We start from the raw sequence: 26,914 nt of genomic DNA, 5'->3' as shown, positions 1-26,914 counted from the left end.
ACCAGAAGATAATGTAGCAGCTAGAGTCTAAATTTGTGTTGTCAAGGTGACAAAGTACAAGTCAATTTGTGTTTCCCTCTCTTTTGACTGGGTGTTCTCTGATGTTGTAGAGATACTCAAAGCTTCTTTGTCCTTGCCTCCTCTGTGAGCATTCTGCTTGCCTTTGAATGGCTGGCGAGGTCGAGGTCACTACCTTTGAGTCCAGATGTCCTGAGAGAGATGGAGACACTAGTTTATAGCCCTCCCCCGAGACTGATTACACAACTTCAGTATCACCTGCTTCTCCTTTTTCAGCTCTAAGAATAGCAAAGATGAGTTCACTGATAGCTGAGTCACCTCATCGAAGGGATTGTTGTGTCCAAATACCATTGATTGGAAACTTTGTCTTAAACACGTCTTAGACGATGTTTTTTCCTCCTGTCAAAAGGACAGGAATATGAATAATAGCTACTGTATTGGGGTCTGTTGCTATTATACATACACATATAAGTTTTATGTATAAATTACAAATATGTGTAATTCAGCACAAATTAATTTTATGTGAGCCCCACAGCACTTTTGAGAATTAAATATTATAACCTCCATTCTACAGATAAGAAAACTGAGGTTCCGTGAGATTATGTAATTTGCTCAAGGTTTTCTAGCTAGAAGTAGTTGAGTACAAAAAATGTGACCCTCTGACTCAGAAAGCATTCTCTTCTCTCTGCACTGCATCACATCTGCAGCTCATTTTTATGATAAAAAGTAAAGAAAAAAATGTACAAGACTGTGAACACCTTGCTTATCCCAGCACACTCAGCACCGAGTGAGAACATTAAGACCTAAGTTGTATTAAATGATAGCAAGATCAGGACTACCGTCATGAAAGGTGGACTCAAGGACTTGGGTTTCTGCTCATTTTCACATCCATAATAAACCAAGCCCCAAAACTTGTCAGCAATCTTCTCACTTATTTGTTTTTTTCTTGTAACAGTTAATCTTTGCTTTGATGATTCTTTTTAGGATAACATAGCTAAGAGGAGAAGATGGAAATGGAGTGTCGTGTCCTTGGGAGATAAGCAGAAAGGATGTACAAGGCACTTTGTAAATATCTTCGTGTTTATAATAGCTGGGGGAAAAAAAGTTAAGTAGATGAGTTCTCTTTCATGAAGAAGTAGTTTGAATCTTACCTTTGAAGAAGAACAGTTTTATGTTCCCAGCTAATGTGAAATGTGACAGAAAAGGACTGATCCCCAACTGTTCTGAAGAAAGATTAAATGCACTTCTGGTTCTTTTCACAGCTATTCATCATTTTAATTGGTTTTGAAGTCAAAAAATTTTGACAGCATTTGGGATGGGAATCCAACTTCATAATTCATAAACTATGGAAAAGTGATTATAGTCTTCATTTGGAAGCTGGGCACATACCTTATTAAGTTGCTACAAGATGAAACACCAAAATCTACATTAATCACACAATCCCTTTGTGCACAGAGGTTCTAACAGGTGAATTATGGGACACTGGTTTCTTGGGAAGGAAAAACTCTGCCCTAGACCTTTTGGGGATGACACATCCCTGACTCATGGTGCTCCTTGCCATTCCTGCTACCACCATCATTCATGGCATTTTCAAGAACCAGGAAGAGAGCTCATCCAACTCCCGTGCCTCCCTGTCCCTTGTCCTCTCCCCACATGACACTCTGCTCTGAATAGATGTCCATCGCTTTTCCATCCCCTCCAGTTCACTCTAAGTGATTCAAGGATATGCACTGGGTTTTTCACTTGATACCACTTGCACACAGTAGACTCTTAACAAATGTATCAGATAAACAAATAAGCAAATTTCAAGAATTGTCTAAGTTGTTTTGTTGACATCAGTATCATTTGACATTATAAGATTTGTCAGGTGGAGCTCACTCATGCTCTGTACATTAACAAAATTATTATTATTTTGTTATTATTATAGACAAAACTATAGGTACAGAAAACAGATCCAGAGTCTTGCTATGTTGCCCAGGCTGGATTCCAATTCCTGGGCTCAAGCGATCCTCCTGCCTCCGCCTCCCAAGTTGTTGGGACTATAGACACATGTCACCATGCCCAGCTACAAAATTATTAAAATAAAACTGCCTTTGGAATTCGGTAGAGCAACATAAGCATGCTTCCAAGAGTTTCCAAACCTTTAAACATTCAGCTTTCCATTACTGTACTTGTACTTTTTTACATTAAATGTTGATATTTCAAGCCTCCTTTTTTAATGTGCTAGTGCCATACCACTTCTATTTATACCGCATTTAGCTATGGAGGTGTTGTAAGCAGCATTATTTACACATTTTAATTGCATTTTGTTGTTATTTTAGGAAAACAAGTGGAAAATGGAAATGAAATAAACTGATACTAGAGATGAAAATAGAGGTCTCATAAATTTAATACCATTGAAACAAGAGAGAAATCATTAGGTGTGCTTTGAACAGAAAATCTTTAGCCCCAACAGAATACTTATTGGATTTAACTCAACTGTGCTCAATAGTGATTGTAAAAAAGAAAAAAAAATTAAAAATATTCATCTTTTTGAAGTTAAATGATGAAAAATTAGGTCTAAGAGTTGAAGTATAATAGGGATTATGTAATTATGATAATTCTAACTTTTTTTCAGCTTTCTGGGAGCATAATCTTACATTATAAATGCACATTTATTGTTCAAATTTGGGAACTGCATATATTTTTCAAAAAATCAAATGAAAAAATACTCAGAATTCTATTTGAATTTATTTCATTTAGTTAAAAATCTCTAGATATACTTGCTCATAAATCTTTTTGAAACTTTTAAGATACAAAATTTGATGGGAAAAAAAAAGTAATGAAGTATCTTAGCTTAGCTTGACACGAGACCTAAAATAAAAACAGTCAAGTGATGTTCTGGTCTCACTGGACTGAAGGCATCGGAGTTCACAGCCTGAATCCTTATCTGATGCTGGGGACAGAGCTGGGATGGAGGACTACACAACGCCTATCACAGCCCATTTACTCACAGACCAAGGCTACCCAAGTGAGAATGATATTCACAGAGTAAAGCATTCTGAACTCCAGGAACAACTGCACTGTTTCTAGGCTCCATGAATCTGAGGACTGTCACTTTAGAAAATGTCTGGAAGACATTAAATAGCAGTTGGCTTACCATAGAGCTCCTCAATCCCAAGACAGAGGACATCTAATTTCTATACAAAAATCTGTGTGTGAATGTATATAACAATTTTATTTATAATTGTCCAAACTGAAAGTTATCCAAATGTTCCCAGACTGGAAAATAGACAAACACATTGTGGTACATCACACAAGGGAATGCTATGCAACAATAAAAAGGAACATGTTATTGTTATACGTAACCCCATTGATAAAGAATAAATGCTTGAAAAAGCTAGACTCAAAGGTCGTATGCTGTATGATTCCATTTGTATAACATTCTAGAAGAGACAAAACTGTAGGAATAAAAAGCAGATCTGTGGTTGACAGGACTGTGGGTGGGAAACGGGGCAGTAGGGGGAAAGTTTTTTGGGTGATGGGGATGTTCTGCCTCTTGACTGTATGAACTTTTGTCCAAACTCGTGGAGCAGTGCACAAAAAGGAATACATTTTACTTCCTGTAAAGAAAAGTTAACATAAAAAAATAGCAGTTGGCTATTGGACTAGAGTAATTTTAAGTGATAATAAGGTGCTCTTCTTCTGGTAGAGAATTACAGATGATTTCTAATCATAGCTTTGGAACGGACTAACTTTTCGTTCAAGCCTTTTTTAGGGGGTCTATTCAAAAGAACTGTGTCCCCCCAAAATTGACTAAAATGACCACTGGGTGGGTTGTGAGTTCTCCCCGACTTGTCGGCAAGATGATGAGTGCTTCTCCTGTTAGGTCATTTCATCACAGGGACAGGCGTAGTTTCCTTCAGGGCCATATTCTCTCGGGTGTGGAAAGAGTTTTAACTCCATTCAAGGAAAAACATAATACCTCAGGAGATATAGCCTAACTGTGTTGGTTGGAAAGTGTCCTATTTCCTGAAGGATGAGCTACATCATATAGGGGATATTTGGGACTCCTTGTTAGGATGGCTTCTTTCTTTCTTTCCTTCCTTCCTTCCTTCCTTCTTCCTTCCTTCCTTCCTTCTTCCTTCCTTCCTTCCTTCCTTCCTTCCTTCCTTCCTTCCTTCCTTCCTTCCTTCCTTCCATCTTTCCTTCTGTCTTTCTCTCTCTCTTTCTTTTTTTCTTTCTTTCATATGGTATTGCTCTGTCGCTCAGGCTGGAGTGCAGTGGTGCAATCATAGCTCACTGCAGCCTTGATCTCCCAGGCTCAACCAATCTTCCTACCTCAGTCTCCTGAGTAGCTGGGACTACAGGCACCTGTCACCATACGTAGCTAATTTTCAAATTTTTATTTTTGTAGAGATGGGGTCCCACTGTCTCTGTTTCTGAGCACCCAGCACACATTTGGGAAAATAAGAGCTACTTCCTTTTCCCAGCACTAGCCCGGGTCTTGGCCTTCCAGCCTCCACCAGTAGCTCATGACTCAGCATTTAAGTTGAAGCTTGGTGGGCAGAAGAGGCTCCCTTCCATTCATCTTCATTCTGGTTAATTACAGTAATGGGCACAACACTGTTTCCATCCCTATGTCTATTAACCAGCAAATGTTCAAGTCATAGGCTCTCAGCTCTCATTAATCTCATTGATGAGTTTTTTTTAAATCATGTGTTTTATTTCCTCATTATGCAAGTTTCAAGTCAGCAGTGAAAATAAGGCCATGTTGATGTCAGCTCCACTTCTGCTTTTCAAGGACATCGGAGAATCTTTGAATATTTCAACATTCTCTCAACTTTATTTTTCCTGTCTTTGAGATGAAAATGAGAAGGGATTCTCCTGGGAGGACTATGAATTGATTCAATCTTTTCAGAGAATAATTTGATAAGGTTTATCAAAATTAATATTGCATGTACTACTTGACCCAGAAATTTCACTTCTAAGAACATATTCTAAAGGGATATTCACACGAAGATTTGAAGAAGATCAAGGAAACACATTCATCTTGTAGTTTATAATAGCAAAACTTTAGGGGAAACCCAAAATGTCAATCATTAGGGGCTTGGTTAAATAAATGACGGCATATCCACACTGTGGGAGAGAATATGTTGTTAAATAAAAGAGCAGGTTGCATGATACGGTGCACTGTATGATTGCAGTTGGGGGAGAAAAAAAATCTGGAAAGATCCACGCAGAACTGCCACGTCACCAAAATTGGAAAGTGAGTGGGTTGTATAGAGGAGGAAAAGGAGAGGAGAGAGAAGGGAAATTGCAGTTTTTATTTTATCTACACTTCTGTAATGTTTGAATCTTTTTGATGATGAGCAAGCCTTGATTCTATATTAAAAAGGCAAATAAGGAAAAAAGAGTGATGCGTTTCTAAGAAATTAGTACAAATGATTAAACTATATCCCTTTTAGGGTGTACAGCGATTGGAGAGTTTCCAAGTGCCTTGACATCTGTCATCTTCGTTTATGCCTGAGACAACCTAGGGAGGTGAGCAGGTAGGCGGTGAAAATGCTGAGGCAAGACATGGGCAGGCTTCTCCACTCATTCTTCCCACGTTCACAAGGCATTTTTGGTGGTAACTGATTTCTAAACTGGCTCTTTTGCTTATAGGTTGTGTTTTAAATCATGTTTTTAAATTGAGGTATGATTTACAGTAGCATATGTGATCTTAAACGTGCATGCTGCATCTTAGCGGTATATAAACCTGAGTCACCATCATGACAATCAAGACAGTGAACACTGTCCTCACCCTGGGGAGTTGTCTCACCATATGATGCCCTTCTCAGTTAATCTTCACCTACCTTAGGCAACCACTGTTCTGATCTCTACCGCTATATCTTAATTCTGCCTGCTTTAGAACTTCATGTAAATGGAACCAGAGAGTATGTACTCTTGCATTTGTCTTTGTTGTTAGCTAACAATATTTGGAGATTTGCCTATTGTACTGTATGCAGCAGCAGTTTGTTTGTTTTGTTGTGGGATAGTATTCCACTATAGACACGCATCACAGTTTTATTTGTCCATTCACCTGTTGATGGGCATTGGAATTATTTCCGATTTTTGCAAATATAAAGCTGCTATGTATATGCCATTTTATAAATATACGTTTTTGTTTCTTGTGAGTACATACTTAGGAGTGCGATTGCTGGTTATATGCTAAGTGTGTGTTTAACATTATAAGAAACTGCCAAACTTTTTCCAAAGGGATTGCACCATTTGACATTTGCATTAACAGTGTAAGAGGATGCAGGTAGGTTTCACCATCACAAATACCTATCTTTAGGTATATCCATAGGATTTTCCTATAAAGGAAATGCTACAGGGATCTTTCAGCAGCTGTAAACCCTGTACTGAACCCTTACCCATTCTAGTCCTCACAGCTTCCCAGATTAGAGAGACAAGATAAATGAGCCCTGGTCCCTACCCCAGGCAATGAGTCCAGAAGACAAGTCTCTCAGCCGATGGTCCCTGAAGCTGCAAAGTGTGAGCAGTGTTCAGGCCTGAGCATCTGTTCATACCCGTTCCATGAACCAAAGAGCATCTGTTTCTTCAGGTTCAGTTGATATTCATTGTCGTTAATTCGAGAGATCTCCCTTTCTCTCTCCACCATTCTCTCCCTGTATCGATATTGGAATGTGTGGATATATACCCTGTATCATATATGCCCTATGTCACATAGGGGCATATTCCCTGTATCATGGCTGTGTGAACCAATAACCGTGGCTATTCCTTCCAAGACCGTTGACTACAAGCACATCCAGGTCCAGCAGTTCTCAGGGTGTGCTGTGCCCATCCTGGGCTGTACATGGGGGATTTTAGGGGTAGACGGTATCTGTTTTTATGATTACCTTATTTATATGGCAAGTGAGAGTTTCCTCACTTGCCATATAAATGGCAGTTATATGGTAATTTATATACCATATAAATTACATTATGTGGTAATGTACAGTTGACTTTTAAAACTACCTATTAAAATAGTGAATCAGTTAAGTAAAAATGATTAAATAAATAAAAGCACAGTGGGTCACACGAATCGCAGTTTGATTTCATATTTAGAAAACCCCAACTCTGGTACAGTTTCTCATTATCTATTAAAGACACTCTGAGTGACTTGGTTGATCATCATAATCAAAGGAGATTTACTAAGCACCCGTTGTCACTTAGAATATAATGAGCCCCGGAGTAGATAGAGGCCCCTGCTTGAGACTGAACATCAGTGATACTGTTACTAAATATATTCCTGTCAAAATCTTTGTAACATCTAACTCTCCATGATGTGCGAAAAATCCGAGCATCCAATTAATTTCCAGATCAACGCTGCACGCTTTCTGATTAAGCATCGTAAATGCTATTCAGCACTCTCTGTGGGTCGGTCCGGGTTCCTGCTGGTGGTGGAGCGAGGTTTTAAGCTCACTGCTGACTCCTCTCCTGAATTTCCTGTGCACAAGACTCCTTCAGGACCCTAGTGCCTGAACTTACGAGGTGCCTAATGAGGCCTGCGCTATGTGATTGTGTTTTTGTCTGCTCTTTTTAGAGATACATGTTTTGCAGATATCATCTTATTTTAGGTGTTCCTGAAGGTTTCCGTTTTAAGAGGAAGAGAGAAAGACTATTTTGGGAGCACCTCTGAAATTCAGGGTGCTTTAACTACATTCTTTCTCTCTATCTTTCTTTCAACCATAACAGCTCTTTGGCAAATAATCTTTTCTCCTAGAAAAACCCCCTGTCTGCTCTTCCTGCCTCCATTCTTGCTCACTCCCAATCTGTCTCCCTAGCTGGCAAATCTTTGAAAAATGCCAGATCCAAGCATGTTATTCCCCCTCCCCGCCACCCTGAAGCTTCCTTTGCTCCTAGGATGAAGTTATGAGCCCTCATGGCTCACGAAGTTTATACAGTCGGTTCTCTTTCTAATTCTCCAATGTCATCTCATGCCATGTTTTTCCTTCCCATGTTGATACAATTCTCCTTTCCCCCAGCACACACACACTGGCCTTCTTCAGATTCTTGAAAGGGCCGAGCGTGTTCCTGCCTCAGGACTTTTGCACAAGCTATTCCTTCTGCTGCCAGATTCCTGGCTAACTTCTCCTCATTCTACAGGTATCAGCATAGGGATAGCTTCTCTAGGGAAACTTTCCCTTGCCTGGCAGTCCAGATCTGGTTCTCCATATTAAACACATTTATAGCACTGAGTACTCTTCCACTGTAGCAAAGCACCCAGATCATAATTATTTCTGTAGTTATTTCTTTGGAGTCTATTTTACCCTCTAGCTGCTAAGGTCCTTGAGGGTAGAAACTATGTCTGCTCTGCTCAGCCACTTGTCCCTGCCTCCCACTTGGGATTCTAGTGATTCTTGCTTCCTGATATTCATGACCTTGTATACAGTCCCCTATAATGAACAAGGCTGACCTGTATAACCAATAGGACATTGCAAAATTGTGGTGTGTGACTTCTGAGGCCAGATCATAAAAGGTATTGTAGCTTCCATTTTGGTTCCTCTCTGGGATTGCTTGCTCTGGGTGAAGCCATCTGTCATGTCATGAGGATGCTCAAGAGGTTTGTGGAGAGCTACGTGCGAGGAGGAACTGAGGCCTCCTGCCAACAGCCACCACGTGAACCACCTTGGAAGTGGATCCTCCAGCCCTGGTTGAGCCTTCAGATGACCACAGTCCTGGCCAACATGCTGATTGCAACCTCATGAGAAACATGGGGCCACCCAGCCAAACTGCCCTTGAATTTCTGACCCATAAAAACCGTGCTGCCATGTTTTGGGGGTAATCTGAGATGCAGCAATAGGCAACCAATATACTACAGTTCTTGGTGTAGCATATCACTCAATAACTAGGTGTTGAATGAAAACACGAAGGCATATTGTTATCCTTCTTTTATATCTCAGGAATGTACACGTACAACAAAGAGGTTAATTAACTTGTTTCAAATCACAGTAACTAAATAGAGAGGCAGGATTGGAACCCAGATCTACCTGTCTGCATGATCCTTATTGCTGCCATTCCTATAACTCTGTTTTATCTCCCTTAAAGACAGAAATCTTAACATCTAGCTGGACAGAGGATTTTATATTTTAATACAGAATCTTTTGCTGATTACACTGAGGACAGGGCTACAGACTAGGCATTTAGTGCAAAGGTCTCAAAAGTGGATTGTGCTCACTTGGGAGGATGACAGGATGATCCATTAGAGTGTTGGGGGGAAATATTTTAAGCCTTGTTTTACCTTGGTTTAAAAAATGATGTATTCATTGTAATAGTGGTAAAAAATATGTAACAAAATTCATCATCTTAGCCATTTTAAGTGTACAGTTCAGTAATGTTAAGTACCTGTACGAGCAATCTCCAGAACTTTTTCATCTTGCAAAACTAAAACTCTATACCCATTAAACAATAACTCCCTATTTTCCCCCTCAACCCAGACCCTGGCAACCATCTTTCCACCTTTTGTCTCTATGAATTTGATTACTCTAGATACCTCATATAAGTGGGATCAGAAGAATATTTGTCTTTTCATGACTAGCTTATTTCACTTAGTGTAATATCCTCAAAGTTCGTCCCTGTTGCAGCAAGTAGCAGAATTTCCTTCCTGAAATTCTGAATAAATAATCTTAGGACCTTAGGATCTTAAGATGATAAAAAGGCCGAATAATATTCCATTATATGTATGTAATACATTTTGCTTCTCCATTCATCCATTGATTGATTGATATTTGGGTTGCTTATACTTCTTGGCTATTGTGAATAATGCTACCATGAACATGAGTGCACATTTTAACTTTTAATATTTATTTATATTTTATCCTTTAAAATTGTCTTTCTTGGATATGATTTATAATGTACGTAGCCCATTGATAGTAGTACATACATATACTGTCTGAATAAATAGCTACACATGTATTAGAAGTGCCTACTTAAAATTTTTTACAAATAGGGATGTGTGATTGGAGACCTCTGATTTTGTGAGTGTCCTAGATGCTATTAGATGCCACACTGATAATAACTCCTTGCTTTGAGCATGTCAGTGCCCATTGACACAACTTCCATCTGTCAGCATTTTATCTCTTTATCTCTGGAGTCAAATTCACTGATGATATGGCAGCTTAGAAGTATAGGAAATTGTTCCTCTATCCATCCCGATATTAATCATCAACCAATGATCGATAGGAGTTGGTGTGTTCATACTCGTACTCTTTCTCCCTCATGTGTTCTAACTCATGTTCTAGGGGTGCTTAGCAGAACGGAGCTCGTGTTGCCCACAGTGGGACTCACTTGTGCATACCCTGTATTGACTTCCTTCTCTGTTTCACTCCCCTGCTCCCCTACCTGTGCTTCCTGGGACCAGATTCCAAATAAAATGCTGGTTCGTGAATCCATGTCTCACAGTCAGCTTTTGGAGGAATCCCAGCTAAGACACTCAATGAATGCAAAACTCTTTGAAATCATTCAGCCCCGGTGATTAGAGTATACAGCATCATGCATGGAAAAGGAGCATCACTTTGACTTAATGTCTGTCATTCTCAAAAGCAAATTAACTAGATTCAAACTACTTGACTATTCCATTTCCTTAACAAAACTAATTCAACTTTTGTTTCTTAATCAGGGATTTATTGGAAGGGAGGAGAGTTTCATAAGATTTTAGAGTTACAACAGACAAGAGTTCAATTTTCTCAGCTCTCAAATGAGGGTGCTATGCCCCCAAGACATTTAGGAGTTTTCCAGATGTCACACTGCTAGAGGGTGGTACAGCTGTCACTGGAGCCTGTATTGAAGCTCTCTGGACTTAAGTCTCTAACAAAACAATTTTCCTACATCTTGATACACAACTGGTTAGACCAGGGGATTTCAGCAGACCTTTTCTTAAAGGATCAAATAGTAAAAATCGTAGGCTTTGCAGGCCCTATGGTCTTTGTCACAATGACTCCACCCTTCCCTTAGAGCATGCAGGCCACCGTAGATCTCAAGTAAAAAACTGAGTGTGGCTGCGTTCTGATAAAACTTTATTTACAAAAACAGGTGGCCAGAACCTGTGTAGTTAGCGAACGCTTACGTTAGGTACAGAGGAGACAAAGGTCCTCTTTGCCTTTGTATTTAACAGAAATATTTTTTCTTATTTTTTTGAGTCAGGGTCGCGCTCTGTCACCCAGGCTGGAGTGCAGTGGTGTGATTGTGGCTCACTGTAGCTTCGACTTAGGCTCAATAGATCCTCCCGTCTCAGCCACCTGAGTAGGTGGGACTACAGATGCACCACCATGCCCAACTAATTTTTAATGTTTTGTAGCGACGGGGTTTTGCCATGTTACTCAGGCTGGTCTCAAACTCCTGGCTCAAGCAATACACCCACCCTAGTCTCCCAAAGTGCTGGGATTATAGGCATGGGACGCCATGTTCAGCCTATGCAAAATATTTTAATTTTTAAGACCTAAATTATTTATTTATTTATTTATTGAGACAGAGTTTCACTCTTGTTGTGGAGGCCAGAGTGCAATGGCGCGATCTCGGCTCACTGCAACCTCCGCCTCATGGATTCAAGCAATTCTCCTGCCTCAGCCTCCCAAGTAGCTGGGATTATAGGCATGTGCCACCACGCCTGGCTAATTTTGTATTTGTTTTTTTGTAGAGATGGGGTTTCACCATGTTGGTCAGGCTGGTCTCAAACTCCTGACTTCAGGTGATCCACCCACCTCAGCCTCCCAAAGTGCTGGGATTACAGGTGTGAGCCACCAGGCCCGGCCTCAAGTAGTTTATTTTTAAATAGTATGTAGTCACTTAAATACAGATTTAAGTGCTTTTCCTCAGACCCAAAGAAGAGCTTACTGGATCCCAAGATGTGTCATTGCCATTTGTCCTCCCTCTCAGATTTTTGCTGTGTTAATCCTGCACGATTACTAGCGCTGGGGGTATTGTGTTCCAGTTGTTGCTTATAGGACACAATGGCACATGCACAGACAAGACTTTCTTCCCCAAATATCAAAATGAGAGTATATACTTTTCACTGTGTCAACATTAATTACTTGTAATTTGGCATTTGATGTTATTTTCTATATTAATTTCAACACAATGGGATGAATCTAATTTGGAATGATAAGATTCATTTGCATTTAAATTGATATTTTAAGCATTCCCTGTGAGGAACAGATAGAATCCATGATTATAATTATAAGCATTGTTTCCAGGGCAGGTTTGTTTCCCTTTGGAAGGATCTGTAAATATGGTGCATCAAGTTTAATATTAATAATGGTGACACTGTAACACTAGGTTTCTCAAGAGATACTTGTGAACAGAGTGTCCATATTTTGAAAATTCTCTTCTAGTGGAACAGTGGATAAGCATAGCTCATTAGTTAAGAACATGTTCATCTTGGTTTTTTTCCTTTTTCTTTTTCTTTTTTTTTTTTTCTTTTTTCAAAATCTTTTTGATACTTAACTGAGTGGAAAATAACCTAGGTTAATTTTTCAGCTTGAAACTGCATGCTTTGAGAAATCAGATGGCCTATTGTTAATTGCATATAACATGAATGAATTAAGAGCATCAAGGGAATCATTCCTGCTGCTTTCTGTTGTTCTCTGTTTTCTTGGGATGGACAAGGCAGTCTTGGATAGAGAGGCTTTCTGTTTTTTGGTTGTGGCTATGAAGAAATATAGCATTTATCCCCAGAAACTACTAAAGAAGTACTAGGACGTGTTCATTTCCTGGGGAAATTGTCTTCTCTGTGGCACTGACCTACAGCTTTTCTTTCATAACAAAATGCTGGTGTTGACTGAGGTATAAATAAATTCTACTGTGAGCAGTATAAAAGGAGAAGCAAACAGACAGAGATAGGAGCTATGTGAGGAGAAGCATGGCCAGGAGAAGCACAGCAAAAAGACAGAGATAGGAGCTATGTGAGGAGAAAGCATGGCCAGGAGAAGCAAAGCAAAAAGACAGAGATAGGAGCTATGTGAGGAGAAGCATGGCCAGGAGAAATTAAAGGCTGAAGGCAAAAGAAAAAGAGGAAAGCCGAATGTTCAATCCTCAGCCAGTCAGTCATCTCACAGATACCTACTGACCACTCACTGTTCCAGCCATGGTGCTGTGCTGAGGATAAAGAGGTGAACAAGATAGGTCAGATCCCTGTGGCCTCATCCTCCTGGGGCTGACATTCTAATGGGGTAACACATGCAACAAAACAAAAATACAGAACCACAGACTTATCTTAAGAACTAGGAAGTGGCTACACAGGCTGTGCAATGTAAGTTGAGACAGACTCAACTGTGGGAACAGCTAGTGTAACCGTCTTTTAAGCCTTGAATTAGGGAGAAACCTGGATTGTAGAGTCTGGCTCATTGTGAGCGAGCAGGACAAAGGCAGGACATGCTAAGTCCCACAGGGGGAGAGCCACCTGTTCGTTTTAAGCACGGGAATGATATGGTTTCCCCTACTTTGTTCTTTGTAACGACCTTTCTGCTTGTTTTTGGGATACTGCATTGCAGAGGGTAAAAGTGGAAGCAGGAAGCTTCTGTGGGGTCCAGGAGGGAAGTGATGCTGGCTTGGTCCAGGATGCCAGTGGTGGGAACAGAGAGGCAGATGTGCTGCCCAGCAGAGCTGGCAGATAGGGTGGCCGAGGGGAAAAAGAAGGGAGGAGCAGTCAAGGATGATAATGTTTAGCACGTTAGTCATTGGCCATGGTGATGCCATTTGGTGAGATATGGTAGACTGGAGGGGGGCAGGTTAAATGAAGGCAGCACTACAGATGGTGAAGTGAACTTCACATTTTGCTACTCACTGACTGTGTGAACTAAGGCAAATTACTAGCCTCTCTGATCTTCAGTTTCCCGGCTGTGACAGGTGGATTAGAAAGTACCCACTTCACTGATTTAATATGCACATTAAATGTGATCATGCATATAAAACACAAGGCCAAGCACACAGTGAATACTCAACAAATTCTGGGAACTAATACTCCTGCTATTCCACAGAAATCAATGGAGAAATATCAGAACCACGACAGGGAGAAGAGGTGGGAGACAGCACATAGTTCTCATACTTCGTTAGCCAACAATCAACTCTCCATGGGAGGAGAGATGGATTTGCGAGTTATTAATAATCAAGTGAGCAACAAATCAAAACTCCCCAATAAAGCTGCCATGTAGTATAGGATCATTGTGACCGCTTATGAGTGATTAATTGAAGTGGTTATGAGCCTTGGCCATGGTTTTATTCACAGATAATATATTTTTTGTTGGTAAAGTGCCTGGCAAGAATTCCTGCAAGGTGCTGACTGTATCAAATGACTCAGCACCCATCTGTCACTACACAGCCTCTACACAGGGACTGGCTCCTTTCCACCGAGTGTTCTGGAACATTCTTTACATGTTAGAGAAAGAATATGTGTGTGTATGCTTGTGGGGTGTTGTGGAGAAAAAAGGGAGGGTGGTCCAACATCCATACCAGAATAGCTTCAATGCCCTGAACATTCTCAGAAGTTCCATTTAATGTCTATTTTTTGATTGATCAACAAAGACCCAGTGTTCATATCAGCCATATGAATAATTATTATACCCCTTTGATTCTGGAGACAATGAGAATCTTGTTGGGGATGACAATTATAGATGGGGAAACTGAGGACCATAAAGATCAAACAATGCATTCTTTTTTTTTTTTTTTTTGGTTTGCAGTACCTCAATGGGAGTCTGTGAACTAGTGCTCTTTGAATAGCTTAGATTTACACTGAACTCCTTATTTAAAAAATTGGCAATGCTTGAGTTATAAAACATAATCCATCTCTTTCCATAGCTTAATGAAAACATCTCCTACACACTGTAATATATCTTATTCTCTGCCTTGCAGAGCAGTTATTGTGGAGAGGTTGTGTGCATGCCACATGGAAAGTAGAGACTTCACCATAATATTCCCGGAGATGTTAAGGAACATTGCTAAGAGCCAAAGCCTGGCTTCCTGTTCTTGGCTTCAGGTTTTAATTATTGGTTAGTAATTAAGGATTCTTTCTTTGTGAAAAATAATTTCCCGTAGGTTGGGAGTCAGCAGCAGGGTTACCATGGTGGAGAAGCTAATCTTATTTCTATGTCAGAGATTCTCTCTGCCTTGGCCACGTAGGATGGAAAATTCTGCCTTGCCTAAAGCTCTAGACTGCTGTAATGTAAGATCAGGATTCCTGGGAGCCAGCCTGTGATGAAAACTTGTAGGCAAGTGATTTATTAAGGATGTGCTCCCAGGGGAAACCAGTAAAGGATTCTGGGAGGCAGGACAGGGAGGGCTTGGCAAGCAAGAAAGTGGAAAGAAAACTTAGAATAACACACTAATTGCCCCTTTTAATTTCATTTAAAAAATGCTTTCTGCAAATTCATATGTGTCCTTAAGGCAGGAAGGGAGGGGGAGGCTAGGAGAACAGACTTTGAGGTCTGACCACCTTAGGCTTGTGTTCTTCCCTGCTGAATTCTAGCTGTGCAATCTTGGGCAGGTGACTTAACAACATTGAATGCTTACTGAGGGTGTCCTATGAGCCAGAGGCAGTTCTAAGGGCCTTGTGTGCACTGCTGAATTGAATTATCACAATCACCAATAAGACCAGTATTATTATTAACCCATTTTACAGATAAGGAAATTGAGACACAGAGAGATTAACTTGCCTAGGGCACATAGTTAAGAAGCAGTTGGATGTGAGATTTGAATTCAGCGAGGCTGGCCCAAGAGCTCTTCTTCACTTCCTCACTAAATTTCTCTGAGCCTTTAGTTGCAGAAGAATTATTATTTATGAAAGGGCCGCATGTGGCAATAGGCAGAGTATACTTATTTTTGAGATAAAAGCAACCATATTAAGAAAAAGTAAAACCTGAAGAGTGGTCTATTTGTATTAATTCAGAAAGGCAGCAAGTCATTCAGTTTGTGCTCAAATATCCACTATGATCAAGAAGGTTGTGTTAGATTTTTTATTGCTGTATAGCAAATTACTATGAACATAGTGGCTTAAAACAACACAAATTTATCTCAGAGTTTCTGGATATGGGTTAACTGGGGCTTTTGCTCAAGGTCTCACCCAGCTGAAATCAAGGTGTCACTGGAGCTGTCTTATCTAGGGCTTGGGGTCCTCTTTCAAGTTCATTCAGCTGTTCGTGATTGTAGGAGTGAGGCCTCAGCTCCTAGGGAGTCCACCATTCCTTGCCATGTGGCCCTGTTCACATCATGGCAGTTGCATCTTCAAGGCCAACAGGTAAAATCTCCACTGCTTAGAATCTCTCTGATTTCTTCCTTCTCTGACCTGTAGATTCCCTTTTAAAGGGCTCACCTGATGAGTTCAGGTCCACCCAGGATACTCTTTCCTTTGATTAGCTTAAAGTCAACTGATTAGGAGCCTTGATTACATCTGAAAAAAATCTCTAACTGTGCCATATAATGCAATCTAATTACCTAACTGTAAGAGTGATATCTCATCATATTCACAGGTCCTGCCCATACTCAAGAGAGGGACTATACAGAGTGTTTACAATAGAGGGTAGAAATCTTGGCGGGGGGGGGGCATTTTACAAATCTGCCTACCATAAAGTCTTTGTCTTCAAGAAAAAATGATTAAGAGATTTTAAAGTTAAGAATGGGCTCTAGCCAAAATGAAATTTAGAGTGCTCGTGATTCTTTGACACAACTACCAAATTTATTGTCTATTTTAGAAGACTCCATGGCTTCAGAGTCTGATCCTTCTTAATTGAAGCCTGGGCATTGTTTCTTTGTCTTTGTTGCTGCTTCAGAAAACTGGAATTGGATGATGGATCAGACCTTCGGTCTCCATCAGATCCACATTTGCCCAGGCAATGATCCCATGTAGGTGTGGCTCCAGTGGACACACCCGCTTGGGCTCTGTTGCTTGGCAACAAGACCTGGGCAAGCAGTGTGGAAGACTGCCCACTTTGCTGTGGCATCAACCCACTACTCCCCTCCTGGGTGGGGGACATGGGTTCAGAAATCTGGTTAGGCCCATCTCAGACACCCAGAACTGTGGCTTTAAGACAGTACGATTGGGAAACAGGCACATGAGGAGAGGGATAAAGTAAAATGGATGTCAGTTCAGCAGGTTCAGCATTGTTCAAAATGACTTGAATCACAGCTGCAGCCAGGGGTTATTGCCAAGTTAATTATTTGGAAGGCTTGGTCACCTAAGGGTTTTTGGTTCTCTGAGATAGAAACCCAAATAAAAAAAACCAGTAAAATATTTCACATTTTGGGAATTCAGTGCGTATATACGGATAGTGAAGACAAAGAAAGGAACAAAGGCAGTTGAGAATAGTAATCTTTCAATTTTCTTATATTTGCATAAATTACTTTCTCGTGGCTTATTACGTAAACATTGCTACACTTTTTCTGAACAGGTGTGTTTAGCGATAAATGGAATAAAATCCCAATAGTCTCATTAGAATCCTCTCATCTTTTCATCCATCCATCCCATCCATCCATCCAACTATCCATCCATCCATCCATCCATCCATCCATCCATCCATCCATCCATAATTCAGTCTTTTATTTATGAAGTCTGTCTTAATGATCTCTGTGGGGAATGAGGCCTCCGGTTCATTCTCTTGTGAGTAAAAGAGTTGGAAGACATTAACCCGGTCTTTAAGCTGCTTAAATTTAGTCAAAGAGATAAGAATCTGTCAAAGGGCTTTAGGGAATTTGGAGTAACGAAATGACTTTTGTGGGCTACTTTTTAAGTCTAGGCTTCTAGGTGGAAGCAAATCTCCAGATGAAATCCAATTACCCATTTGTCTAGTATAGTATTGACGAATCTTCTAGATGAATTCGTACGCTGTATCGACCCCAGAAAACAAGTTCATCCCCCATGTGGTGAGCTGCATTCTTTTTTTTTTTTTTGAGGTGCCATTAGATACATATAATGTCTCTAACTTGATAAGCTGGGACAAGTAATATAAGCAACCCAAATTTTCTACAGATAACTGAAGTGATTTCTTTTTTCATTTGTTCTTCAGGAATCTCTCACAAATCCTTAAAGATAATCCTGTTCTTACGTTTTAGACTTTTTTTTTTAGTAGATTCTCTTTTTTATTATTATTATTATTATTATACTTTAAGTTCTAGGGTACATGTGCATTTAAGTATCTTTCTTTCTCTAATTTTTTAGGGCCGACTTCTTTTTCTAGCTGTTGCATTCCCATGTGAGTGGTGTTTTATTGCCAGGCTAGCACTAAGCATATTATAATGTAATTATATACTTACATGTGAACCCCCCAAGGTCAGGGACTAGATTTTTCACATTTCATAATCCAGGCCCGTAGTATAGCAGTTTGCGCACAGTGGGAAAAATACAGCTTTCTTAAATGCTGACTAAGTTCAATGAAACAAATGCTAGTCAACTGAACAACTTAAAAAAATAGATTGACCAGATATTTTCTTTGCTTTCAGCCATAGCTGTAAGTTTAGGTCCATACAAGTAGTTTCATTCTGTTAAGCAAGGTTTCATTTCTTCCCCGTTTTTAAAGCAAAGTATGTTCCTGTAAAAATAAACAGTTTCCTCTAGTACATGAGTTGCATTAAATGATAGTCATTTGACCGATGGTCTGTCAAAGTGATTTTTAAAAACTCCCCATTCTCAGTATTCAGTCTGACCACCTGGTGACAAAGTGCTCATCATGATCCAGCAGCATTCAAGAGCACATTGAAAATGCCAGCCCTTCCTTTCAATAAGAAACAAAGGTTATTTAAGCCTCAATTTCATATGAAATATTAATGTGCTTATTTAAATATTCATAGGCCTAAAAGCCAGAAGCAATGTATGTGATCAATACTTCATAACATCTGAGTCATTCGGGGCTGAGTACTGTGCTGGTTTCTTGCTGCCACTCTTTTATCACGGAGGCCACATGCCCCCTGGGGCCCAATGTGCACACTTCTGTCAAGCTCAAGGTACTTCCTGTGCTGGCAGCTCTTCTGAGCTCTCAGCAGGCACCCACTTCAGAGACAGTCACCTGTCAGGACCCATCTAAAGAATGGAAAAGTGCAGGAATGTAGGGGTGGGCATTTTTCTCTTACAATCACTTCTGTTGGTGAAATAGCAATCCTGGAGCATAAATAATGTTCCAAATTTTGAACTGAACCAAAGAACGTAATTTGTCCTCTCCTATCTGGGAACCTAATTGCATTTCCAGCAACTTGAGGGATTCTAGACATTATAGAAAAGAAACAGCTTGTAGTTATTTGCATGTGGATTATTCACCTCTTGAATCATATTCTCTCCAGGCTTGCAGCCATAGGACCTCAGTTAGGTTCCAGGGTCCTCTCTTTCCTTAGTATCATGCATGATGAAGGATGCAATGGTGGCATCCACCTATGGGGTGGTTGAGAACTAGGAATTACATAGGGGCTGTGCATGCTACAGTTTCTGATCATCATCGATAGAGGGTCATTATATAATTTAGTTCCTGGTATTACTTGCAATAATATTGGTGAATTAACATTTAATGCAATTTAACAAATATGTATTAAATGCTTGCTTAACTCTGTGATAAGTGTTAAAAGGGACACAAAACACATACAAAGTACACACTTCCTTACAAATAGCTTATGATCTAGCTGTGGTGTAGTCAAACATTATAGGTGAACTGCACTGTTGAATGAATGAATGATTGAATGCATGAATGAAGTGCCAAAATTAATGAGTAGGTTAACCATCAGAATCTTGGAGTGCTTTAAAAGAAATACACACTATGAGGCTTATCCTTAAAGATTTTGATTCAGTAGGTCTAGGGTAGGCCTAGAAGCCAATATTCTCTTCAGACTGGGGTACACCTCAAGTACTGTAGGAGGATGGAGAAGGGGGTCTAGCATGGGCAGCTGTAACAGTTACTGCATAAAACAGCCATAATATGTCAACAGCATATAACAGTAGGTGTTTATATAGCTTACGAGTCTGCAGTTCAGCTGGCAGCCAGGTGCTCTGGGCTGGGCCCAGCTAGGCAGCTCTGCTGAGTTTGGCTGGCTTGCTTGTTTCTGTGTGTTGGCTGAGGTTTGGTGATTTTGGTGGGGCTCAGTGAGGTAGCTCTGCTTCTTACTGCAGCTCTGTAGGCCAACGTGGGTGGTGGTGCTTCAGGCTGTGGCAGCGGGGCAGCTCTTCTCCATGTCTCTCACCCTCCTCTAGGGTACAGCAGGCGAGCCTGGGAATGCCATTCTAACAGTGATGGCAGAGGCATGAGAAGGCAGTTGGGAGCACACAAGGCCTCTTAAGGCCTAGGCTCCAAACTGGCACAGTCAGTTCTAGATTATTCTATTGCTCAAAACATGTCACAAGGTTCAATCCAAAGTCAAGGGGTAGGAAATACACTTCACCTCTTTAAAGGAGATTCTGCAGAGTCCCATGGCAGAAGCTGTGGTCTAGGGAAGGATGTGGAATTGGAGTCAATGCAAACTTCTGTATTTGTTGCACTCAAGAATTCTTGGAAAAGCTCCCGAAGAGTCATGAATCTGGACAGATTCTCATCACAGGATCTTAGAGCTTCTCAGAGCATGACTCAGAGTTTCCAAGCTAGAAGATGGAGTGCAAGAAGTGGCCCATCCTCCCAGCCATCAGAACAGGAGCTGATGTCCCACCCTGCAATGGCTTAAATACCAGATTTCCCTGGCTCAGAGAAAACCTCACTTGGGGAAGTTGCTACCTTATAATCCCTTTGCCCACCTTGGGAATTACCCTCACTTATGACTATCCTTGAATATTCATCTAGTTCTAACGTCTGCGACAGGGAAGAAGATGCAGGTCATAAATCCTGCTTCCTTGGGGGCATCCTTCATTACATCCCTGGCCACGAGCAATGGGTCTTCTCCCTGCCTTTACCTTCTCTTTTCTTGGACGTTGTTTTCAAAGCCTTTGAGATTTATGCTGGTATCCTCTGCTTTTTGCCCTTAACTTTGCAAGCCTCACAATCTTATACTTAGCCTGGATCAGTTGCCCTTTTCTTTTAATGGCGCTGAGTTCACTGGGAGGTCCAATGAACAACTGTACTGGTTTCTTGAGGCACACCCCTGCTTCTCCATCAGGACAACCCAAAATTGTGCAAAGTTGTAATCTCAACTCTTTCGAGACAGAAGGAAATGAATGCTTATTGAGCATCTATTATGTGCCAGGCCTGATACGCATATTATCTCAACGATACCTTGCAATGCTGACAAGACATCCATTTTGCCCATTTCACAGATGAGAAAATTAAGGTTCAAAGATGTTTGATATGCTCCTCTAAGGCTGCACCATGAGGTAGGGAGCCAGGAGTCATCTCAGCTTTGACTCAGTTTCCACTACTGCCAACTGTCAGAACTCTACCCTTGCAAGCGGGCTGTTTTCCAACTGTCAGCATATGCAACTCTGCTGAAGACTCTGTCTTCAGGACCCTATTTTTCTCATCTAGAGTGAATCATTCTATCTCCCTACCTCATCTCTACTCCTGGGTAGTGGCCTTCACCCAGTGGTCGACAGGAATTGGTGGGTAACTCTGAGGCCCGCTCGGTCCACACTGTTTCCCAGAATTCCCCAGGGGAGATTGAGCTCCCATTGCCCTTGGGGTAATATGCTCTCTGGGCCACTCTCCCTTTCTGGCATCACTTTCCTCCTTCCCAGCTGGTGCTTCCTGGGATCTCCTCTCAAATGAATGACTTGCTTTCAAATCCTTGTCTCAGGGTCTGCTTCTGAGAAAACCCAGCACACAGCAAGAAGGCTCTCCTTGGATTCTACAGACCCACCAGCCATTTCTTGACCTTTGTAGCTTCAGCAAAGCTACCAAGCAGGAGACGTTCTACCCCACCCACCTTCATGCCCTGAAAGCTGCCACCTAAGTCACACTCCACATGTTCTCAAAGAAGTCTCCCTTTGTTCCACAGACCTAGCAGAACCCCTGAGCTTGGGCCAGTACTGTGAACTCAGCCTGCAATCCTCACTGGATTGGGAGCTCACAATAAAGAGACCACAACTTCCCTGTCTGCCTGCCCCTCACCTGACAGTCATGTCTCACATGCCTGCATCTTTACTGACCTGCCAGCTTCTCTAGAGAGTGCCTGTGTCTTATTTATCTCTCTTCCTCTGGGGCTTGCACATAGCAGGTTCAATCCACAGCAGTTGTATTGACTTAGAGAAAATACCCAGTTTGTATAGCGAAGATGGGTAAAGGAGGCTGTAATTTTAACTTGGTCTAAAATAGTCTCTTGGCTAATACTCATTTCGTGTCATGACTATTGGGATAGAGAAAGAAAAATTTTAATTATTTGGAATAGTGAACTTTTACCAGTGGGACTGGATCCCTCTGATGAAATTCCATCATAGAACAATAGAGTAATAATCCAAGTGGCCGTTATTATCCTTTGCTCCCAACACTCAACAGGCTCAGTGTAGATTTGTTGAATTAGATTAACATTAACAACTTACATTTATATATTGATTTGCAATTTTCCAAGTATTTTATTCTTAGTTTAATGGAAAGAAACTGGACTACCAGCATATGCTGTTTCCTCTCTTAATATACAGAATAACCAAGCTTTGAAAATAATTCTGCTTTCAGAAACATTTTGGCTGGTTTGATTATAAAGTAATTTTTTGAAGAGCCTCGGGTAGAGTTTTCAGTTCTCACTGAAAAGAAATCAGTAACCACAAGGAGTTTTTCCAACATAGAACATGTCTATTTATTTTAACCTTTAATGAATTTCCAAGGCATCTCCGGGGCAGACGTTGCTACATCCCCCTTCAGCCTGACACCCTCATGTCCCTGGTGAGCTGCAGCTGTCTGTACCTATACCTTTGCCTAGGGCTTTTCCCCAGGCTGTGGGGAGGTAGGAACTTCTTTTGGTACAAGCCCTCAACCAATGACTGATGAAGTTGGCACATAAATACCCCAGCTTCTTGAGGCATCACATCCCAAGGGGGCTCACTCTGGCTCACATATTCTATGCTGTCTCCCAGAGTTCCCCAGTGGGATTAAGCCTCAGTGCCCACCGTGCCGTCTTGTTTGATAACTGCCCCATTTACGAGCTACCTCTCCTTCCTGGATTCATTCCCTCTCCTCTACCCCGGCTTCCTGGAATCCTCTTCCAAATAACCTACTTGTACTCAAACCCCCCTTGCTTCAGAGTCTGCTTCTAGGGAAACCCAAGCAAAGACATCGCCAAGTAAAGGGCACCAGGCTGGCTCATCCCTCAGAATGAGGGATGTCAAAGGGCACCAGGCTGGCTCATCCCTCAGAACCATTAGGTCACTTAACAAGGTGTGAAGCTGCCTGTTAATTCTCTGCTCAAACAATTTTCGAGCCTATCCCTGTCTACTGGTTTTATTGCTCTCCCGGGCTGGTCTACTCTATTTGCTGTCCTCATTGTGTTAATGGTAGTGTAAGATTTTTAATTAAAAATAAAGAAGATGAATGTGGTTAGTAGCTCCGAAGTTGCCACTCTGAACTCTACACAGGGTGAGAGTCAGACACTGTGCTGTTAAAAACCAGCTAGTTTGGGCCCTCTGCTGGGGAATCGAGCATGAGATATTTAGGTGTTCAGTTTTCTCATCTATACCAAAGAGGCAGAACATTTTCACAGCCATATGTAAATATATATAATTTCATTGTCCGCTTCCAAGTGTTTGATACAAGTTGAAGACTCAGACTTTGCTCTGAACTCAAGTTATCAAGATGTGCAGTTTTGTACAGAAATCAAATTTTCTGTTCAATTCCTAGGTCTCATCTAGTTTAAGTTCAGCATAGACATTGTCATCTCTTCAATAACATCCTACCAGTGGCCATCAATCATCCTCTTGAATATTTTCAGGTAGGAAGAGTTTGTTACTTTCATTAATTTACTAATATTTATTTATTTATTTATTATTTTTTGAGATGGAGTCTCCCTCTGTCGCCCAGGCTGGAGTGCAGTGGCGTGCTCTTGGCTCACTGCAACCTCTGCCTCCCAGGTTCAAGTGATTCTCCTGCCTCAACCTCCTGAGTAGCTGGGACTACAGGCACCTGCCACTACGCCCGGCTAATTTTTTGTATTTTTAGTAGAGACGGGGTTTCACCATGTTAGCTAGGATAGTGTCGACCTCCTGACCTCATGATCCACCTACCTTGGCCTCCCAATAATTTACTAATCTTAATCACTAGACAGTTCTTCCTTTGACTGAATTAAAATTTTCCTTCTGTGGTTACCACCCATTGGTGGGAATTTTCTTGGGAGAAATTACTGAACAAGTGGAATGCCTTGTTTTACCAGGAGAATCTGAAATATTTGAAAACATACTCTAATGTGCCTGCTTTCTTTTTTCCAGGAAAAGCTTTTCCAGTTCTTTCAGCTGTCCTTAGCATGGTATGGCTTGGCCATGTTACTGTCTGCCATCCCATCTCCCTCTTACAGTGAAACACCCATTGGAAACAACCTAATTGTTCAACAATTGGAGATGAGCTTGTTTAAATAAATTACAGCATAAGCTAATGCCATGTAGCCCTTAAAATTATGTTTTGAAAGATTTTGAATAACATAAAACTGTTTATGGCACATCAAGCAGAAGGGAAGAATGTGCAAGAAGAGCTGAATTTCATTAAAAGTAGACACATAGAAATTTAAGGCCCAAAATATGTCAAAATATTAAGAATGGTGGTATTACGGCTAGTTTTGAATCTGTTTTATGCTTTTTCAAATTTTTTGACAAATAACATGCATTCATTTTTTTAATCAGAAAAAATGATGTTCTTAGGAAAGAAAAGAAGAAAAAAGAACTTGAGACTCACAGAACCCGTAGAATTCTTCAGGTATATTCTGGTATTGCAGATCTCAGAGGAGCTGGCACATCTCAATATGGAGGCTTCGCGTTCCAATTTCAGATGAAGGTTTTGGCAGATGGATCACACCATCCACTAACATTGTACCTGCAGCTCACTGGAACCCCAGAGGACTCTTGCCCCATATGAATGACTATCTTTTTTGAATCTGGCAGCTGGAGCTGGGAGCAGCCTGACAGGAACTCCCTGGGCTAGGCAGGGAGAAAGGAAGGATTCAGAGGTCGGTCTTCATATCTTAGGCCTTTGTGGGGTTATGCTATGCACAGGAGACAGGCCTTGCGCCCTCAGCTTTCCAGCCCAGTGTGTGCCACACCACCTTGAAGTCCTCCAAGTGGCAAGATGATTGTTTCTCCAAGGATGGTTTGGGAAAGTGAGCAGAACTCCACGTGGCTGCCCTGCGAGGCACTGGGTCCTGGAGATGGAGGGAACTGTGGAGAATGTCAATGCTTCTGTCTGCAGAGGGTGGAGTGGGGATAGCCCTCTGAGGGAGGACCACTGATCCTGCAGGTCATGATCTCTGCCACACTTGCTGTCTGTAAGGAATGGCCCCAGATACATCAGAGCCTTGGAGAAAATGCAATGCAGCGCTTCTCAATCCCCTGCCTGACACATCTCCAGGGCCCTGCGGTTATGGAGGAGGCAGGGAAAGGTGGAGGCACTAGCGGAGTCAGTCAAAGTCAGGCGGAGGCAGCAAGGACTGTGTCCAGGGCAGTCCCTTTAAGGAAGTGTACGAGAAGACCAGCAGACAGCTCCGCTCATGTGTTCATTAGGGAAGGTGCCATGGGGAGACAGGGAGAAGGGCTGTTTCCTTAGACTCCACACACAGGACTGCTAGGCACGGGCAGTTTACAATGGTCTTCTCCATAGACATGGATTATTATCATTGCTGAGAATATAGCTTTGGTTCAATTTCTGTCATTTCTCTCTGGGGCCACATTGGCTGGACTCTGCCAAGGATTCATTTAATAGTTTTTCCTAATATTAAAAAAGATGCTCCTCTCAATTTATTCTCTTCCAGATTTATAAGATCCCTTCAATGCCCTGTTTCTTGTTGCCTAGTGCACGAAATACATGGAATATTCCCACTTTCTTTGTGCAATGTAAATACACTCGCCTTCCAGGACAAATGACCCAGACTGGTGACCTCCAAACACTCTTTGCTGGGTAACCATCCTTTCTCTTATGCAAGCCCTTGTTCTCTAAATGGGTCTCTTCAATGACTAAGATAACATTTTTTACACCTAGATCTGGAGGTCTCAGAAGTATAGCTTAGAAATAGTTTGGATAATTTTAAGTGAACACACCAATGCTTGAATCTTGTACTCTCCCGGGCTAAAATAAGTGATCAATTCTGTTTAAAGGGCTTGTGGGTTTCATCAGGAAAGGAGTGTGTGACTTGCTGAGTCAAAAATTAGAGTGTGTGGTTCCAGCCCCTCAGGGCTTTCGGTGATTCTCTGCTAACATTGCTTATTGCTAAGGGAGAGTAATGCTCAATGTTATGGGGGAAAGGCAGTGGAGTGGTCATAAGTGACGTAAATAATCAAAAAAGATAACATTCTTACTTTCATAAAGCTAGGGCTGCAATGTGAGTCGCTGCAGCTTTTGGCTTTTTGCCTTCGGTTTTATCCAACAAGAACCCAAATGGCTCATTTCCACCCTTCAATTCAATATCATCAGGTAGAGCTGATTTAAACCTTGCCAAGTGTCTTTCTTCTTCCCCTTCCCTGTACCTACTTTCTTGGCACTCTGTTCTTTCAGACGTCAGGTTTCTTTCTTCTCCCAAAGCCACTGCCTTCGCCTGCTGCCAGGCCACATGCCTTGTCCATTTGCTTGTCGCCTGAGCTGTGGCTCCAATGGGATGGACAGTTCCAGTGTGGCTGCCTACGTGGCTGGCTGTGTGTGCATGCATGTGTGCCTATGAGTGCACGTGCATCTTCTTTTGTACTTATGCGTGTGTGTATGTTCCTGTGTGTGTGTTCCTCCATGTGTGCATGCATATGTTCCTGTAGGTGTACTCGTGTGTGTGTGTGTGTGTGTGCATGTTCCTGTACTTGCATGCA

General features: G+C 41.4%; 1 protein-coding gene across 2 annotated transcripts in view; it reads right to left on the bottom strand.

The window, feature by feature from the left end:
- LOC105486861 (proprotein convertase subtilisin/kexin type 2) overlaps positions 1–26,914 on the bottom strand; it is a 253,633-nt gene that overhangs the window by 85,562 nt on the left and 141,157 nt on the right. The window lies entirely within an intron of this gene.

The sequence above is a fragment of the Macaca nemestrina genome, chromosome 15, assembly GCF_043159975.1.
Source record: "Macaca nemestrina isolate mMacNem1 chromosome 15, mMacNem.hap1, whole genome shotgun sequence".
NCBI lineage: Eukaryota > Metazoa > Chordata > Mammalia > Primates > Cercopithecidae > Macaca > Macaca nemestrina.
Note: the sequence above shows the minus strand (reverse complement) of the source record. Positions and strands in the feature narration are given on the sequence as shown.